Source organism: Panicum virgatum, chromosome 9N (genome assembly GCF_016808335.1).
Source record: "Panicum virgatum strain AP13 chromosome 9N, P.virgatum_v5, whole genome shotgun sequence".
Lineage (NCBI taxonomy): Eukaryota > Viridiplantae > Streptophyta > Magnoliopsida > Poales > Poaceae > Panicum > Panicum virgatum.
Genome location: NC_053153.1, coordinates 25,395,804 through 25,416,129, shown reverse-complemented (window position 1 = coordinate 25,416,129; position 20,326 = coordinate 25,395,804). Strand labels below are relative to the sequence as shown.

The 20,326-nt window shown below is 44.8% G+C and overlaps 1 pseudogene; it reads left to right on the top strand.

Moving 5' to 3' along the window:
* LOC120687232 overlaps positions 1 to 20,326 on the top strand; it is a 43,781-nt pseudogene that overhangs the window by 16,322 nt on the left and 7,133 nt on the right.

Genomic DNA, 20,326 nt, shown 5'->3' with positions numbered 1-20,326 from the left:
TTCAAACCCGGGAGGTTCCTCAACATAAACAAGTTCGTTAATCAAGCCATTTAAGAATGCACTTTTCACATCCATTTGATATAATTTAATATTATGATGTGAAGAGTAAGCAAGAAGTATGCGGATAGCTTCAAGTCTTGCGACCGTAGCAAAAGTTTCACCAAAATCCAAACCTTCGACTTGAAAAAACCCTTTTGCCACAAGTCTTGCTTTGTTGCGTATCACCACCCCATGTTCATCTTGCTTGTTTCGAAAGACCCACTTAGTGCCGATGATGTTCTTGTCTTTTGGAGGAGCTTCGAGGACCCAAACTTCATTGCGGGTGAAGTTGTTCAATTCTTCTTGCATGACAATCACCCAATCCGAGTCCTCAAGTGCTTCCTCTATGCTAGTGGGTTCAATACACGAAACAAACGAGTAATATTCGCAAAATGAAGCATGCTTGGAGCGAGTTCTTACTCCCTTGCAAGGACTACCAATGATTTGACCAATTGGATGAGGCGTGTAGGTGGCGGAGAACTCATGCTTGATGCCCTCTTCATCGCACCATTTTTCAATCTTCATATTCTTGAATTTGGTGCCGTTGTCACTCCGGATCTTCACAATTAGGGAGTTGTACTCCCTTTGAGCTCTTCTTGCAAATGTCTTGAAGATTTCCGGAGTTTCACCCTTATCGCCTAAAAACATGACCCAAGTGTAACGTGAAAAATCATCAACGATTACTAGGCAATAGAGGTTACCACCAATGCTATTGTATGTAGTTGGACCAAAAAAATCCATGTGGAGTAGCTCGAGCGGCTTGGAGTTAGACAACATCGTCTTGATGGGATGATGTGTTGCAACTTGCTTCCCGGCTTGGCATGCTTTACATAGTTTGTTCTTGTCAAAAGTGACATCCTTCAAGCCGGTGATCATCCCTCTCTTGTGGGCTTTCTTGAGGTTGCTCATGCCAATATGAGCAATTCTTCTATGCCAAAGCCACCCAAGAGAAGACTTGGTGAAGAGGCATGTCATGGAGGTTGTTTGCTTTGAAGAGAAATCCACCAAGTAAATATTGCCATGCCTAAACCCCGTGAATACCATTGACTTGTCTTCATCAAATGTAACTACAACACCATTCTTGTCAAAGGTACACGTTAGTCCAAGATCACATAATTGAGCAATAGAAATAAGATTAAAATTAAGAGATTCTACAAACAAGACATTTGAAATAGATAAATCTTTGGAGATTGCTATTCTACCCAAATCTAAAACTTTTCCCCTTGAGTTATCACCATAGGTGACATGTTCATGATCGCCGGGGTCTTCAAGAGAGGTGAACATGCTATCATTGCCGGTCATGTGTTGAGAGCAACCGCTATCAAGTACCCAATATTTTCCACCGGGTTTGTAGTTCACCTACACACATGAAAATCATTGTTGAGTTTTTGGAACCCAAGAAAGCTTTGGGCCTTGCACATGTGTGACAAGACTTTTGGGAACCCAAAGTTGCTTGGGGAGCTTCTTATTTGACTACTTAGTGAGTTTGCCAATGAATTTGGCCTTCACCTTGCCCCTCACTTTATTCAAGAGAAAATGGTTATTTTGAAACATTGATGAGTAATTCTTGGGTAAATTAGAAAGAGGACGTGATGGTAAAGTGCACTCCCTAGTGTGGTGCCCGGTGACTTGGCAATGTTGGCAATATGAACCAACTTCCTTAATGAAGCTAGTCTTGATCTCCGGAGAAGGAGTAGTAGCTATGTTTGGCTCCGGAAATGAACCAAGACCTCTCTTGCCATAGTCACGGGCATTGTTGAAGAGAATCTCCTTGTGGATGTATTCTCCTCTTGAGAGCTTCTCCACACTACTCTTGAGGCTTGCTACTTGATCCATCAATTTCTTTTCCCTAGAAGGAGTAAGCTCGGGCACAATATTAGTGGTATTTGCATTAATGAGTAGGTCATCACATGAAGTAGAAGCATTAACATTTTTAATAGTTTCATGAGCAAAGTTCTCAAGACTTGGGTCAATTGCTTCATAGGCAAATTCAAGTTCATGATATTTGTGAGCCAACTCCTTATGCTCTTGTTTAAGCTTTTTGTGACTCTTTTCAACTTGCTTAGCAAGTACAAGTGACTCATTGTGCTTTTTGAGCAAGTCATTGTACTTGCCAAGGAAATCGGAGTGGGCAAGCTCTAACTTGGCATGAGTGCTCTCAAGAACCTTGACTTTGCCATTTTCCCTCTTGATAACGGATGTATACTCATTAATGAGGTTAGCAAACTCATTAGGGTCAAGTTCGTCATCACTATCATCTTCACTCTCACATACCTTAAAGTTATCTTCGGCCATGAGGCACATTGGAGGTGGAGGTAGCGATGGTTCTTCATTTGTGAGGGCGATGGTGACGATATCTTCTTCCTCATCGCTTGACTCTTCGCTTGATGAGACATCGGTCACACATTCTTATTTTTCTACCAAGAAGCTTCTCTTGGTGTTGCCCTTTTTCTTTGGGAAGAGCTTGGTCTTCTTGTCATGACTCTTTTTCTTTCCAAGTTTCTTGTTTTTGTTCTTCCTTTCTTCTTTTTCATCATCGCTTGCTCTTATTATCCTTGTCTTTTTTGTCCGGTTTGGGGCAATTTGGACGGATGTGACCTTTTTCTCCACAACTGTAGCAAATTTTGTTCTTGACATTCATTGGCCGGAACATTCTTCTTTTAGAGTCAAAGTTGAAACCCTTCTTATTGATCTTGTCATTCAAGCGTATTGATCTTGTCATTCAAGCGTGTGAACTTTCTCATCATGAGAGCAAGTTCTCCATCATCTAAAACATCGGATGAGCTTTCATGATGATCATCTTCTTCATTGCTTGAGCTTGATTCTTGCTTTATCATCTTGAGCTTGCGGGATTTGTTTGCCTTGGTCTTTAGAGCAATTGATTTGCTTGAAGTTGGCTCTTCGGACATACCAAGGATACCCATTTCATGAGCGCGAATTTCGCCCACAAGTTCTCCCACTTCCATTGTGTCAAGATTCTCCTTTTGAAGCATAGCATTGATGATGTTGTACTTGGGCTTCGGGAGGAGCATGAGAATCTTGCGATTGATGGAGCCACTGTAAATTTTGGATATTTCAAGTGCATTAATATCCTTGACAATGACATTCAAGCGAGAATACATATCATTATAATTTTCATGATCTAGCATTTTAAAGGAATCATACTTACCTCTAAACAAGTGATATTTTTGCTCACGAACTTTAGTGGAGCCTTCATGAATTTCAATGAGCTCCTTCCAAATATCACTTGCTAAGTCCATGCCATTAACTCTAGCAAAGACTTCCTCACTAATGGTTTCGAAAATTGCATTTCTAGCCTTGGCATTCCATTTTAATTGTTCCGAGGTGGGAGTTCCGGTGAACCCGATCTTTGTTGCCAACCACACTTCGGGGGCAATCTTATCAAGGTATGCGGTCATGCGAACTTTCCAATAAGCAAAGTTCTTGCCCTCGAAGTGAGGAGGCGAACCACCCATCTTGGCCATAGCTTTAGGCGGTGAAGCCTAATGATCCAAATGAGCAACGAGGCTCTGATACCAATTGAAAGGATCGATGGACCAAGAGGTGGGTGAATTGGGCCTTTTTCAATTTCTAAAACACAATAAAGCAACCTTAACCTATGCAATGCTAGTAAGGCACCAATTCACCAACCGGATAACTAAGCTAGCTACACAAGTTATGAGAGATATAACGAGAAGTAAAGCCTAGCAAGGTAGAGCTAAGTTATGATCTCTAAGTCAAGCACATGAATAAATTGCATGAAAGAAAATGTTTGAATAAACAGAGTGGACAAGAGACGATCGGATTTTTTCCCGTGGTATCGATGTGTTGGCACACACCCCTAATCCACGTTGTGACACTCTCAAAGAGTTTTGTCACCTCCCATGTCACCGAGATGTGGGTGCTCACTAAGAGTCTCCGTTCACCATCCTGGCGTGGTGGAGATCAAGCCACGTACAATCTTCTTCTCCGGGCTCCCACAATCCTTGGCAAGCTCCGTGAGAAACACCTCGATCACCAAAATCGCATAGGTGATGCCAATCACCAAAAGTAACAAGCTAGGGCCTTCACTTGAGCAAGAACCGATCACCAAGAACGGATGCACAAAAACTTCTCTCTACTCAAGTCCTTAGTCTTGCTTCTTGAATGATTGAATGATCAATTTAATTGAAGATGAAGCTCAAGGTGGCTCTTGAATATATTATGAGTGTATGGATGTTGCCCTGGTGTCAAGAGTGTTCAAAATGACCCATTGGAGGGGTATATATAGCCAGCTCACACGAATAGAGCCGTTGGAGAAAAGCTGCCAGAAAACTGCGTAGCGCCGGTTAATCCGACGATCCTCCAATAGCCAGCGTCGGTTTAACCGATGAATGTAAACTGCCCATTCTGAAAACTAGCCGTTACAACTTGGGCAGATTAACCGACGTATCATCGGTTTAACCGGTGAGTGTAGTTGTCCACTGATCAACTGAAAAACCAAGTCTCTGGACAACTGCACCGACGTTAACTCAAAACCATCGTCGGTTTAACCGGTGAGTACAACTTCAGAAATCCTTGGAAAAACCATCTCACTGGTTAATTGCACCGACGTCTCAATTCAAACAGCATCGGTTTAACCGGTGTATAGAACCTTGAAACACCCTGGAAAAACCAACTCTGGACTAATGCACCGACGTTAAATTCAAACACGTCAGTTTAACCGGTGTATTGACTTGTCCAGACTCTACTGACTTCGTTTAACCGACGTATAGAAAAATGAAAGCGTCGGTTAAACCGGTGTTAAAGACTTTTTCTGATTTTGGCTTTTCTGATTTGAGTCTTGAATGAGATCCAAATATTCTTAAGATATAAATTGAAAACCACTTATTTGAACTTCTAGGAACCTGAGTGACTATAGTGTGCATCTATTTCTGATTGACCATGTCCATGCTCAAGTTACTTGGCCTTAACCCCTCTTAATAGTGCGATCACTACAAAACTATAAAACCTATACTAACCTAAGTGTCCTTCTCAACCTTATGACACTTAGGACTAGAAGGATCCTTAGTCTTGACATAATCTTGAGTTGAATACCGATATCGCCTTTTTGAATAACGAAATTGAGGGGCCTCTTTTGACATATGACCAAATGAGCGATAATGATCCATTAAACTGCACAAACTCATTAGTCACAATAATGGTTGTCATTAATCACCGAAACATACCTTGAGGGCCTAGATGCTTACACACTTGTAGGAAGTACACTGTGGGAAGGCGGCGTGCGTCGCAATCGTCCTGGATATCGTCCTTGGTCCTGTGAAGATCGCGTCGGTCGTCCTGCAGTGTCCCTGCAGGCGGTGTGGTCCTCGCTGATGTATGGTCTTCTATATACGGCGCGGTGGCATTTGTTGGGCCATGCGGACTAGGGTCCTGCATGCACCAGGGCAGTAGGGCGCGCGGCGGCCCCGGACCCCCTGGTCGGAGTGCGGGCGTGCACACTAGGAGGTCCGGGGGACGCGTGGAGGTCCCGGACTCCTCAAGGGGGGAGGTCCGGGGCTCCGCCCGTGCTTGCTGAGCGTCCCTCTCGGAGGGACACGTGACGTCGCCGGACCCCTTCCCCAGTGGGAGGCGAGTTCGGATGGTCGGTGTCGGCAGAACAGTAACGGGAGCAGTGCCGAGCCTGTCTTGTCCCGCGTCGCATGTCCTACAGTGCTGCTACAGCTCCAGGATGACGGAGCGGTGACCGAAGTCGGCGGATGGGACCCCGGTCACATCTACTGTGGGTGTGGTGGCCTGACGCCACCTGTCCTGGGCGCCGTGGCGGAGTGGCTGGCCTTTAATGACTTCGTACGGCGAGTGGTTGGGCGGCGGGGCTGTTTGTCCCTTGTGCTGAGGTGTGGCCTCGAGCGAGGCGGAGACGTGGTGCCTGCTCGAGGGTAGGTTCGCTACCCTCGAGCGAGGCGGAGGTGGTTTGCCCGCTCGAGGGTAGGTGACCCACCCTCGAGCGAATCGGAGATGCGGGGCGTAGTTGAGGGGTCTCGACGGGGACTCTCGAGCGAGGCGGAGATCGTCCCGCGGTTTCGAGAGGGATGCGAATGGGCCGCACGCTGGGCTTCTTCGAGTCCTTTCCTTTCTTCCGGATGGGAAGCAGGCCGTGGGCCTTTGTGGGCTTAGTCGCTTAACATGTGTTTGCGTTTCAAGGCGATCTTAGTACCCCGGTTAGGGTGTCCTTAATCGTGGTACCCGACACTAATCGGGTTTATTCCTATCATTGTTCTTGAGAATTATGCTAATGTGCTGTGATTAGACAGTACTTCTTGAAGGCATGCCATTTGCCGTAATGCTGTTCTGCAGTTTAGACCAGTACACGTTCTAGGTTGCTTTTATATTTGGCATCAAAGTTAATCAAATGGGAATATGACTTAATTCATCTAGGTAACAGGTATTTGTGTTTCAGTATGTTAAATTCAGCAGTAAACAGGGTCCTGATTCATTAACACTTAAGTGAAACCTACATTTGTGTTAATTTCTGTTGTCGACATACCTTTTTTTGCTTTTTTATTATTTGATACCTGTGCAAATACACATTATTGTTTTGCTTATTCATTTGTTTTGCTTTTGTATTATATTTTGTTTTGCAGTAAAATAGTTCATGTACGCAAAGATGGAGTGAGATATGTTTCTGTAGAAGTAAATAGTATAATAATACTAGCTATGAATAAGGATGGGATACTATCAGATGACAAGTTGAAAATGACGGAATCTGTTCAACCAAATGGACAACATGGAGATGATATAATAGTTATTGACTCCCAAAGTGATGAAAATAAATCCGGAGCAAAAACTAATATAAGTGACGATCTCTTTAAGGAGCATAAGGAGCCTGTTTGCAGAAGCAGAACAGTGGACAATAATGTGAATGATGAAGAAACATCCATTGCTGATGATGATTCAGAGGCTGACTCAAATGAATTCTTTCTCTGCGAATCAGATAATGAACAAGCTTCAGCATCTGAGGTAGACACTGAGGTGTGTGGATCTAATAAACTATTAAACTATTTCAATATCTAGGGTGTCCTACTTAAGTTCTGTTTTTATTAATATCAGATACTTTCAATAAAGGTAACAATTCTATGTAATTAGTATTTAGTGAGCATTGAGAAATATTGCAACTTGACATTGAATTTTTGGGAACTATAAGTAGCCATAATTATTTTATTTTATTGTTTTTTGATATTCTGTTCTGTCTCATTGATATCTTTTGTATGTTAGTAAGACTCCCGATAAACTACAATGTAGTTTCCTTTAGCAGTTTAAAAATTTTATGCATTAAAATTTAGCAGCTTTATTTTGAAGTTAAATAGTATTATGTAACTCTCCCTCTCTGTGTTTTCTTTTTCAAATTTGATTTTCTAACAGGTACCTCTAACTGAGGAAGAAGTTGAAGAATTGGTTTATGAATTTCTTGAAGTTGAGAGCAAAGTAATCATTTCTGTTTTACGTGTACCTATCTTTTACTTTATTTTTTTATTTCACTGATTGCGTCTTTGGCAACTCTTAGGCAGCAGAAGCGCAAGAATCACTTGAAAAGGAGTCACTGGACAAAATTGAAACTGAAGTAAGATTGGAGTTATCCGAGAGGCTTCAAGGAGATGAGGTTTTAAGCATGTTCAAATTTATTTTGTAATTCGTAATCCTTAATTTTTAACTTTCTATACACTGATAGATTTCTTTCATATAAGTAGTTAGAATCAGCCGTGTCAACTGAGATGGAGCAATTCCAGATGCAATGGGAAAGTGAACTTGATGATCTGGAGATACGTAGTTCTGTTCTGCTGGTAATGTTTTTCCTTGCATAGGATAGTGTTTTGGTGTGTCGATGCTACACTATTTTACTTACTCGAGTTACTTCCATCTGTTGTTGTTGAGTTACTTCCATCTGTATGCGCTGTCCCAGATGTACGCTTTTCCTGAATTCTTGTACTGTATAAATGCATATTAACATTTAGTGCTGAACCTAAGTGACCTGTCTTTCTATCAAGAATAATGTCACTTGCATTTCTGGTATCTTTGTAGTTGTTTTGTACTTATTCTGTTGGAGGACTTGGTTTTGCTGTTTAGAAACAAAATGGCAGCCCTTTTTTTCTGTACTGGTTCTGTATTAGACTATCAGGCTGGTTATATCAAATTGATGCATATTTTTTATTCCCACATCGATTGGTATGTGCTTTTTATTTCTGTTGGATTTTTTAAAAAAAAATCTGACATTATGCATTTGGCTGAAGATAAATTCACATTTGTTTGCAATGCAGGAACAACTTGATGCTGCTGGAGTTGAACTTCCCAGACTCTATAAGTCAATCGAAAGCCAAGTTCCAGATGTTTGTGAAACTGAAGCATGGAAGAGGAGGGCCCATTGGGCTGGAACTCAAGTGCCTGAAGAAGCTAACCTCTCCATTAAAAATGCCGATGAATACCTCCAGTCATGCAGACCTGCAAGAAGGTAACCTTGGGACTAAAATTTGATTGTTTCTGTGTTTATTTTATGATTCTCAGCTTTACTTTACCTGCTTGAATCAGAAAACACGGGCGGTTACTGGAGGAAGGTGCTAGCGGCTTTCTTGCTGGAAAAGTTCCTGTTGGGGATGGTGATTCTATTGAGAAAAGTTGGAATTCATTCAATGAACTTATTAAATCTAAGGAGAATGCTGAAAATACTTTTGGTAGCAGTAACTGGGCATCGGTTTATCTTGCAAGTACCCCCAAGGAAGCTGCTGCATTAGGTCTCCAGTTTCTTGGAGTTGACGAGGTGCCACTTCAACTCATTGGTTTCTCTGATTTTGTGATGTCACCGTTATATATATTATCCTAATTCATGGAATTCTTGAGAAGGCGTATGACAAAGTACCGAGAAATGTCATGTGGTGGGCCTTGGAGAAGCACAAAGTCCCAACTAAGTACATTACCCTCATTAAGGATATGTACAAGGATGCGACGACGTTTGTCCGGACATGTGATGGCAACACCACTGACTTTCCTATTAACATAGGCCTACACCAGGGGTCAGCATTGAGCCCTTATTTATTTGCTTTAGTGATGGATGAGGTCACAAGAGATATACAAGGTGAGATCCCTTGGTGTATGCTCTTTGCTGATGATGTGGTGCTAGTTGACGAGAGTAGGGCAGGGGTTAATAGGAAGTTAGAGCTGTGGAGACGCACATTAGAGTCGAAAGAGTTCAGACTTAGTAGGACCAAGACCGAGTACATGATGTGCGATTTCAGCGCGATTAGGCATGAGGGGGGAGACGTTAGTCTAGATGGACAAGTGGTGGTCCAGAAGGATACTTTTCGGTATTTAGGATCGGTGCTACAAAAGGATGGCGACATTGATGAAGATGTTAGGCATAGAATTTCAGCTGGCTGGTTGAAATGGCGACAAGCTTCTGGCATACTTTGTGACAAGAGGGTGCCACAAAAGCTAAAAGGCAAATTCTATAGGACAGCAATTCGTCCGGCGATGCTATACGGTGCTGAATGTTGGCCTACAAAAAGGCGACATGTCCAGCAACTGAGTGTAGCAGAGATGCGGATGTTGCGGTGGTTTTGCGGGCACACAAGGAGGGATAGAGTCCGGAACGAAGTTATTCGGGATAGGGTCGGAGTGGCACCAATTGAGGAGAAACTTACCCAGCATCGGCTGAGATGGTTTGGACATGTCCAACGAAGGCCTCCTGAGGCGCCAGTGCGTAATGGGGTTCTTGAGCGGGTCGATAATGTAAAGAGGGGTAGAGGTAGACCTAAACTGACGTGGGATGAGTCGGTTAAGAGAGACCTTAAGGATTGGAATATCTCTAAAGAGATAGCTTTGGATAGGAGTGCTTGGAGACTAGCTATCAATGTGCCTGAACCTTGAACTTATTTCTTTCGGGTTTCATCTCTAGCCTACCCCAACTTGCTTGGGAAAAAAGGCTATGTTGTTGTTGTTGTTGTTGCATGGAATTCTTGAAATATATCCTACCCTCTTTCCTTAATTCAAAATACAGTTTTTCTTTTTTATTTCTAGCTAAAGTGCCTGGATTGCAAACTTAGTGCTTTTTTCCCGCAATGTTAGGACCAAGCGGTTGGACAAGACTAGGACAAAGAGCATACAACTTTTATTTTTGTACTGAATACTGTCTATTGTATTGGGAACTCTCATACACACAATGCCTACTGATCCTGTTTAGCATTGACCAATTTTAGTATTTCATCTTTAGTAGAATGTCACCGTGGTGTCCGTGCAGTCGTGTATTTCATCTTTCACAATAACTTTTACAGAAAGTGTAGTTCTAGTGAAAATATTATTACTGAAAGATAAACTGTGATGGGCGGGAAATACTTTAGTTGGTCATTTGAGCTATATTATTTTTAGAAAGAGAAGTACTTGTCATTACTCAACATCCCGGGAGTTAATGTCTTTTTTTCCTCTTTACATTCTTTGTCAATATAAAAACAAATAAATAGAGAATGATTTTCAGTCAATCTTTATGAAACATTATACTTTTAGATGACTGACATCTCATGTATTTTTCCAATAATGTCTCTTCCTTTCTAAATTTTCATTATTATTAGGTGGAGGAGATCGCTGAAATTGACGGTGTTTTTGATAATATAAAAGGTGTAGATGAAGTAGAGCTTTCTGAGGAACAGAGAAGGAAATACAGAAAGGTCAGCTTAGACTACTAAATAGCTCTACTAATTAGTTAAAAATGCAAACATGCCACTGGTTTTGCTCGATGCACCTATTGTTAATTTCAGCCTGTGGACCTGTTGCTGCTACTGAGCTTGTGTATGCCTTATTTCCACCCCCCGCTTCTCACATTATGTCTTATTCCCAGTATATGGATGCCTATGTATCAAAGTGTGGTCTAATAGTTTCTTCTTAGTTTCATCCCTGGTTTTCACACCGTTGGCAGGCATGTCAATGTATTTTTGGCAGATTGCAGTGACATCAGCAGATTATTTGTAAACCTGTAATCAGCATCATCTATCAGGTTTCAGCAAATAATGTAGAAAAAGATAGGAAAAATTCATTAGCACTTGTACTTACACACTTGTCTAGTTTAAACTATCAGCAACAAGCTCTCTTGTTTGGGACTGCTTGACCCACAAAATCAGAGATTCAGAGCATGTAGCCCCTTCTTGAAGTGCAGCCACCCATGTTATGTTTACTTACTGGTTGCACTAATGAATTTGGGCGAGCTTGCTGGTAGTGGTAACACCACTGTAACCCAACTGCAGAATTTACTACCACTACTTCTAATTTAGCTGCTGGATTTCTAGAGTAGCACGAGATGGTTTTTAATAGGGGTTTCCTTGGTGTATTTCGTTAATTAATGGGGAACTAAGTTATATCATTAATGCAGGTGAAGGAATCTCGTGATTTGTTAAAATAATGAATTGCCTGCAGCGTCGTTCGAAAGGAAAAAGGGTGAGAGGCACTAAGGTACTTATTTAAAGATAAATAGTTTTGGTCTTTAAAGTCTACTAATCTGTTATAAATACACATAGATGATTGGTCTGTGAATCCGTGATTTGTCGCCTTGTCATTAAATTTCTTATACCTAATCCAGCCTTCCCTGTTTTGCAGGAGAACCTCGGTAAGGTCTCATCATGCCATGAGATGCCGCCTCTATCAGAAAATGTTATCTTGGGTGCAGAAAGTGACCTTCCTTCATCAAAGAAGCTTAAAACTGATGAAAACAATGTTTCTATTGAGATATTGAAGCGCACATGTGAAGATAATGATGAGCTTTTCCAGAAGAGATCCGAAACTGTGATAATAGAAAGTGATGATGAGATGCAGACAGATAGCAAGCCAGCTTTACAAACTGATAGGGAATGTAGCTCCGCAAGAGTTGAAAAGGTGTTTGATTTCATTGACCTTGATCCATCACAAAGCCCTAAACTCAGTGATAAAAGTTTGCCTAAAGGTTTCAAATGTACTATTTGCACTGAAATGTTGAATGCCTCTGACGTGCTTCGCCACCCAGTACTGGATGTTACTGTCTGTGGACCATGCAGATTTCTTGTGATAGAGAAGAATCGTCTTGAGGTGAATGCTTACCTTCTTTAATGTAGATAGTTTGAACTTTTAGACAGAATCAGGTCTGACATCTGATGTCTTGAACTAGGTGTTAGTAAATTCTTAGAGGTGCTGTTTGCATTTGCGCAGGATCCTGTATCTGGTGGTTATTGCACTTGGTGTGCACAAAGCGAACTACTTGAAAGTTGCAGTTCTTGTAAGCTGCTTTTCTGTACAAATTGTTTGTCAAAGAATTTAGGTGAAGAATGCTCATCAGAAGCTAAAGCCACTGGTTGGCAGTGTTGCTGCTGTGTACCCAGTCAACTGGAAATTTTAATTTCTGAATGTGACAAGGCCCTCAGTGGTGTTGAATCTTCTGGTTCAGAGACCAGCAACCCAGAGCTTTCTGGACTGGAAAACAATGGTCCTGTTAGGTATGATCTTTTCTGCTAATTTATTTAGTGTACCAAAGCTGAGCTTCTGTTCATTCCTTATACCTGTTATCAGCAAGCGAAGAATGAAGAAGAGGATTAGAAGAATTATGGATGATACAGAACTTGGCGAGGAAACTAAGTGTAAAATTGCAATGGAGAAGGTTTGCGGTCTTTCAGTCTTGTATTTTTATTATATATATGTATTGTTGTCTGAAGCTGTCTTATCTAGGCTGTAACTTTATCATTATTTTGAAGGCAAGGCAAGACCATTTGAGGTCCATGCAAGAGCAATCTGCCAGCAAATTAAGGAATGTGAATACTTCCTTCAGAGTCCCATTGGAAGTCTCTTTAGAGGATGGTGGGGATGGGCATATAGTCAACCTTGCCAGGGAGGAAGATGAGGAACCTGTTAGGATTCCAAGCAGCATGTCTTCTAAACTTTAGCCTCATCAGGTCTGCATTATTAATATGCATTCTCGGTAATTAAATCAAATTAATAGGTCTCTGAGATGAAAATTGCTAAGTTATAATGTGTTTGCATGTTGAAACATTCAAAAAGGAATCCTGAACACATGATGACTTAATGAGGTGGATTCAACTGCTTGTCAAGTGCTATGCTGTTACTCTTTCAACAACAATGACTACCAGTACAGGAGCCCATATCTGAATTTGACTGAATTTATGATACTGCAGGTAGAAGGAATAAGGTTTATGTGGGAAAATGTTATTCAATCTGTTAAAAAGGTGAAATCCGGGGATAAAGGTCTTGGCTGCATTTTGGCTCATAATATGGGCCTTGGGAAAACCTTTCAGGTCTGTGTTGGCTTAAACATACATATTCCTAATAGTTATCCATTTGTTGTATGCTACAACTACATGTTTATATTGTAGAATAATAGGATTGGTGTATAATGGATGTATTGCATTGAGGCCTCGGCTGGTATATATAAGAGTACAAGACTTGGGGGGCAAGGCTCTCCGGGATACATATGGCAGTCTACGATACATATATCTATAACTACCAAATATACTCTAATACTCCCCCGCAGTCACAGCGGGAGCACCGCAGACGGTGAGACTGAAGAAGAAGCCGAAAGCAGGAGACTAACACCCCCCCGCAGTCATAACGTCTATGTGGTGCGGATGCTGCGACTAGAGAGAAAACCGGCGAGTAACTCATGCGGATGGTAGCCCTTTGTGCCGATGTCGAGGTAGCCGAGCTGGAGGGCGAGGAGCCATGGTCGAAGATGCCGTGCATAGGATAGCCGTGGTCGACGTAGAGCTGTCGAGGTTGCCGAAGACGAGGTAGCCGCACATGAAGCCGCGGGCGCATGAGGAGGCGCCATGATGGTGGCGTAATGGAGAAGACGCTGGAGACAAAGATGGCGACGCGTCGAGGCAGTCGTAGAGGGAGTGATGCCGAAGTCGATGCAGTCAGGCCATCGGGCGACACATGCCCGAGTTTGCCCGGCTCGGGAACGCATCGGGGACGATGGGCACGCACCGGTGTTGCCAATACCGGACGTGCAAGGGAGGATGCACAACCAGACGCCGTCGCCGGGGGGACCAGCAGAGAAGGCCTCCATGGCGGTCGCAGGCGCAGAAGAAGGCGGGGTAGAAGGTGCCAACGCCTGCTGTTGCTGGAGTAGACGCGGAAGGTGCCAACGCCTGCTGTTGCTGAAGGAACCCAGATTTTCCAGCATAAGGCCGAATAATCCGGATGACGCGGCAGCGGCGCTCGAAAGAGAAGGCGAAGAACTCGAACAGCTTGACGAAGACCATGCGCGGGGCGCGCAGCGACGAATCGACGATGAGGCCGGGGACGTGGCCGGCGGCGGTGAGGAAGCAACGGCGGAGAAGACCACGGGGTGACACCACTGCTGCCGAAGAGGCGATGCAGCGGCAGCCATACGTGCTTGGTGAAGGGCGCGCTCGACGAGGACGGACGCCACGGGAGCCGGGTGGATCACGCATATCGGATGATCAGACCGATTAGCGTGAGGCGGAGACGACGGTGGGCGAAGTCGGCGAAGGTGTCCCGATCGGTGAAGACGAAGACAACCCGGCGAGGGTCGACGTGCGGACGAAGCGACGAGGAGGACGTCCCCTAGGGCACCGTCCATGTCACCATGTCGCATGTTGAAGATGAAGAAGAGGACGGTGAAGTCGATGCCGATGTCGAAGTAGAGTCGCGAGGTCGACGGGTGGTGGGCGACTCAATCTCGATCAGTGATCGAGTGAAAAATCAGAGAAACTAACCAAAAATAAACCAGCAGCAACTTCTTGTGTAGAATCTCCGAGTGCCCAGAGTAAAGACCCCCCAATCCCCTTATCTCTTTCCTGCTTGTCGCTCACCACGGTCAATAGGGTTCCGCCAGCCATGGTGCGAGAAAAAGAAAGAGCCAGAGGAGGGGTTGGGCCGCTGCTGGCGGTGTGGTAGCAGGGCTGGGCAGGGCGGTTCCGCCGGGGGCGGATCCCCGCCAGGGAGAGGCCGCTGGCGGAGGGAGGGCAGAGCCACGCGTGGCCAGCAGCGGCCGCGGCCGCCGACGGGCCAAGGCCTGGCGGAGCTGAGGAGCTTGGGGCGGAGCAGTCCACCGCCGGTGGAGGAGACGGCGCGACTGCAGGCGACCCCCACCAGGGAGGAGCCGCGCGGAAGGGGTGCAGAGCCGCCCAGGGAGCGGATCTGGTTCCGCCGGGGCGGAACCCGCCGGCGGCGGAGAAGATGGGGGCGGAGGCCTGCGCGGATCCACCTGGAGGAGCAGGAGAAGGGAGGCCAGCGGACGAGGACACCCGGGTGAGTTCACCACCGATCTGTTGCTGCTGGACGACCTTCTATGACGGCGGATCAGATCGATCTGCCGCCAGACTTTGGAGGATGGCGCGGCCCCCGGCGGAGATCATGGACTACGAGGCCGTCGACGGGGCGCGCTGGAGGCGTGCCGTGGGGAACGACCTGTGGCGCATGAAGAACAGAGGTGTGAGGAGCTGCGGAAGGGTTAGGGTTTGAGGCCGAGGATTCTAGACCTAAACTCGTGATACCATGTAGAATAATAGGATTGGTGTATAATGGATGTATTGCATTGAGGACTCGGCCGGTATATATAAGAGTACAAGACTTGGGGGGCAAGGCTCCCCGGGATACATATGACAGTCTACGATACGTATATCTATAACTACCAAATATACTCTAATATATATGGCAATCAATTAAGTGCTGGAGCTAGACTGTGCATGTCAATCACCTTCAATTTTTATACTAGTACCGGTGGGCTTGTTGATTCTTATATTTGTAAGGTTACTGTATGATGATTTTTATTTTGCATGCTTCACTTCCATTACATGACATAATGGAGTTACATTCTTATCTTTGTTCGTTTGCACCTTGCAGGTTATTACATTCCTCTACACTGTTATGAAATGTGCTCAATTGGGATTGCGCACAGCACTTATTGTTACCCCTGTTAATGTTCTTCATAACTGGAGGAAAGAGTTTAGCAGATGGCGTCCAGCAGAACTGAAGCCTCTTCATGTTTTTATGTTGGAAGATGTTGTGAGGCGAGGATAAATTTCTTGTTTTTGTTGCATCATGTTATACACACAGCTAAAGTTTTAACTAGAGCCTTTTTGTGCCATTAATGAGTATGGACGTGCATAATGTTCTTGATGAAAAAGGGGGGTGGGGGAGTTGTTTTGAATGTATGTCACATACTCACATATATTAAAAATCCATGTTTGTACAAATGTATGATGCATTGGAGATGGCATGCCTTCAAGATGAAATTTTAACCACTAGCCTCTTATTCTTACTTTCAGTATATATTTTCCTTCAGCAGCCAAAGTTGAAGAATTTCTGTTAGAAGAATGTGTTTCCTTTGGGCTTTCTTGGCTGCAGCCGCACAGGGCCCATTGGCCTTGTGCTCATGCTAGGGTTTTGTAGATGATTGATTAGGCAAGGATCTCCTATTCCTTGCCTACATATGTAACCCGTGCTTTGTGTTAAGGCCCATAGTGTAAGGCCCATGTGGCCCATATTACCTTCTCCTATATATCTACAAGTGACAGTGCTCTCTCCCTCTGCTCCCGATGGCTCTCTCCTTCGATCTCTCCAATGTAAGTTACATGGCACCAGAGCTTAGGGTTTCGATCTGAACCACCACCCTTCCCGCGCTGCGCTGCCTCGTCCTCATCCTTTGCCGCCTGTCGCGGCCTCGCCCGTCGCCCGTCGCGTCGCGGCACCTTGCCGCCGGTGGACTTCCGCGTCGCCGGTGGACTTCCGCGCCATCCGCGCCGTTCGTGCGTCGCTGCCGCCGGCCGCCGTCGTCCGCTCCGTCCGCGGCCGCCCACGCGCCGTCCGCGGCCGCCGTCGCGGCCACCTCCACTTCCGCCTTCGCCTCGTCTCCGCTCGCCAAGATCTACCGCTCGCGGATCCACCTGTTGCGGCTCTGCTGGAGGCGGGTCTTCACTTCGCGCCGCGGCCGTCCTCATCCCCGTCCGTCCGCCCTCCTGATGCCCTGCGGCTTCCTGCCGCCCGTCTGTCTCTGCTGCTCTGCCTCTGGGCAGAGCTCTGCTCTGCTGCTGCTACATCTAGTCTGGTATTTGGTCTCTATTTCTTGTGCTACTCCTTGTTGATTTGATCAGTGGTAGCACACTTCAACATGTCTCAGATCAATGCTATAGTCATCAATATCATTTTAGATGGTCAAAACTATCCTGAATGGTCCTTTTCTGTTGAAACTGCACTGAGGGGCTATGGTTTACTTTCCCACTTGACTGATGACAAACCCGTGCTTAACAATGATGGTAGTAATGCCGCTGCTGTTAAGGACTGGGAGATTAATGATGGGAAAGTCATGGCTGCTATGGTCAATAGTACTAAACAAACCATGATTATGAGCCTTCGTAAGTTTAAAACAGCCAAGGGCATTTGGAACAGTTTGAAGGAGCGTTATGTTCAGGACAGTGGTGCCCTCTTACACACGCTCATGCAGCAAACTCATGTCATTGAGCAAAATGACATGTCTATTGATGAGTATTACACTGCATTTGATCGACTGATGGGTGCCTTGACCTCCATGGTACCCGAATGCACCGCTAATCCGTGTCCAGCACATCAGTTCATTGAGAAGTTTCTTACATATAGATTTGTTATGGGTGTTCGAGCTGAGTACGATTCTCTTCGTACACGACTGCTTCAGGGTTCTTCTACTCTCACTATGTCACAGGCCTTGTCTGACTTACTTGCAGAAGAGACCCGTCTTAAGTCTATGTCTATTGCTCCTGGTTCAGGCTCTCACAGTGTGTTGGCTGCTTCCCAGAGGTTTGGCGGACGCAAGGCTTCATCTTTAGAGCCTTGTAAACATTGTGGCAAGACCAATCACAGTTCAGATTATTGTTTTGCTCACTATCCGCAGAAGTTGGCAGACTTCCGTGCTCGTCGTGCTGCTCGTGGCCGTGATACTGGTTCCACTCCTAGAGGCTCGGTGTCTGTTGCTGCTGCCTCATCTGCTGCTGCTCCATCACCATCTTGGGTTCTTGACTCAGGGGCTTCCTTTCATGTGACCTCCGATCAGTCAGAGTTAGCTTCTTGCAAGCTAGTCATTGATGGTGCTTCAGTTCAGACAGCTGATGGTACATCTTGTCATATTACTCATCAGGGTTCAATTTGCAATTCTCGTTTTTCTGTACCCAATATTTCTTTTGTACCTCAGCTGTCTATGAATCTTCTCTCAGTAGGACAAATTGCAGACCATAATTGCTTTGTTGGATTTGATGACTCATCATGTTTTGTTCAGGATCGTCGGAGCGGAGCTGTGATTGGGACTGGCCGTCGCCGTAGAGGTGCTCCTAGCCTCTACCTTTTGGACACTTTGCATCTTCCTTCATCCACCGTGGCTCCGCTTCCTGTGTCTTTCGCTGCATCGGTCTCTACTGCGTCTTTTGCCCAATGGCATCATCGTCTTGGTCACCTCTGTGGATCTCGTTTGTCCACCTTAGTAAAGTCAGGATGTTTAGGCCATACATCTGTCGAGTCTAGTTTTCATTGTAAGGGTTGCAAACTTGGAAAACAAATACAACTTCCATATCCATCTAGTGTTTCTCATTCTAGTAGACCTTTTGATCTTGTTCATTCTGATGTATGGGGCCCAGCTCCTTTTGTTTCAAAGGGTGGTCATAAATATTATGTCATTTTTATTGATGATCACTCTCGTTATACTTGGATCTATTTAATGAAACATCGCTCTGAGTTGCGCTCCATTTATGAGTCTTTTGTTTGCATGATTCACACTCAGTTCTCTGCTCCTATCAAAGTGTTTTGTTCTGACTCTGGTGGTGAATATTTATCTGATACTTTTCGTCAGTTTTTGGCTTCGGAGGGTACTCTTGCTCAGCTTTCTTGTCCTGGCGCTCATGCTCAGAATGGTGTTGCTGAACGCAAACATCGCCATCTTATAGAGACGGCTCGCACCCTTTTGATATCTTCTTTTGTTCCTTCTCATTTTTGGGGCGAAGCTGTTTCCACTGCAGTTTATCTCATTAATAGACAGCCGTCCTCCAAGCTCGCCGGTAAATGTCCTGGGGAAGTACTTTTTGGTACTCCTCCGAGATATGACCATCTTCGAGTTTTTGGTTGTACATGCTATGTCTTACTTGCACCTCGCGAGCGGACTAAACTGACTGCACAATCTGTTGAGTGTGTTTTTCTAGGTTATAGTCCTGAGCATAAAGGTTATAGGTGTTATGATCTTTCTTCTCGCCGCATTCGTATTTCTCGTGATGTTACCTTTGCGGAAAATCGTCCTTTCTTTTATAATTCTTCTACCCACTCTTCATATTCTCCCATAGAGTCTACCTCCTTTATGTGCCTTCCTCCAATTTCACCCACTACTAATGCTCCTGTGACACCACCATCCACTGTCCCATTCACTACACCATCATCCTCTTCAACTATTCCTCCTATTCCTATTTCCATCTCACCACCTTCACATACCTCACCTTCTCCTGCTCCTGCTCCTTCCCATTCTTTTTCTAAACCACCTGTCACCCAAGTCTACATTCGCCGTTCTAGCACTACCACCTCGGCCAGTCCTGATGCTCCTGCTGTTGATGATTCTACTAATGTTGATGAGTCACATACAGTTCCTGTTGCTCCTGATCTGTTACAGGATGGTCAAAGATACAATCTACGAGATCGCACCGTGTTTGGGTATCCTCGTGCTAATGTTGTTGTTGGCGAACCATCCACTTATCAGGAAGCTTCTCTCATTCCAGAGTGGCAACTTGCTATGTCTGAGGAGCTGGCTGCCCTTGATCGTACTGGCACTTGGGATATTGTTCCTTTACCGTCACAGGTTGTGCCTATTACATCCAAGTGGGTCTTCAAAATTAAAACCAAATCTGATGGGTCTATTGAGCGATATAAAGCACGCCTTGTGGCTAGAGGCTTCCAACAGACCCAAGGTCGTGATTATGATGAAACCTTTGCTCCAGTCGCACACATGACTACTGTTCGTACTCTGATTGTTGTGGCTGCTTCTTCTTCCTGGACTATCTCTCAGATGGATGTCAAGAACGCTTTTCTTCATGGTGATTTGCATGAAGAAGTTTATATGCATCCTCCACCTGGTGTTGATGCTCCTTCTGGATATGTTTGTCGTCTTCGTCGAGCCTTGTATGGTTTGAAGCAGGCCCCCCGTTCTTGGTTTGAGAGATTTGCTTCTGTTATCAGGGATGCTGGTTTCTCTTCTAGTGAGCATGACCCTGCTTTATTTATTCATCTCTCTCCACGAGGACGTACTCTACTCTTG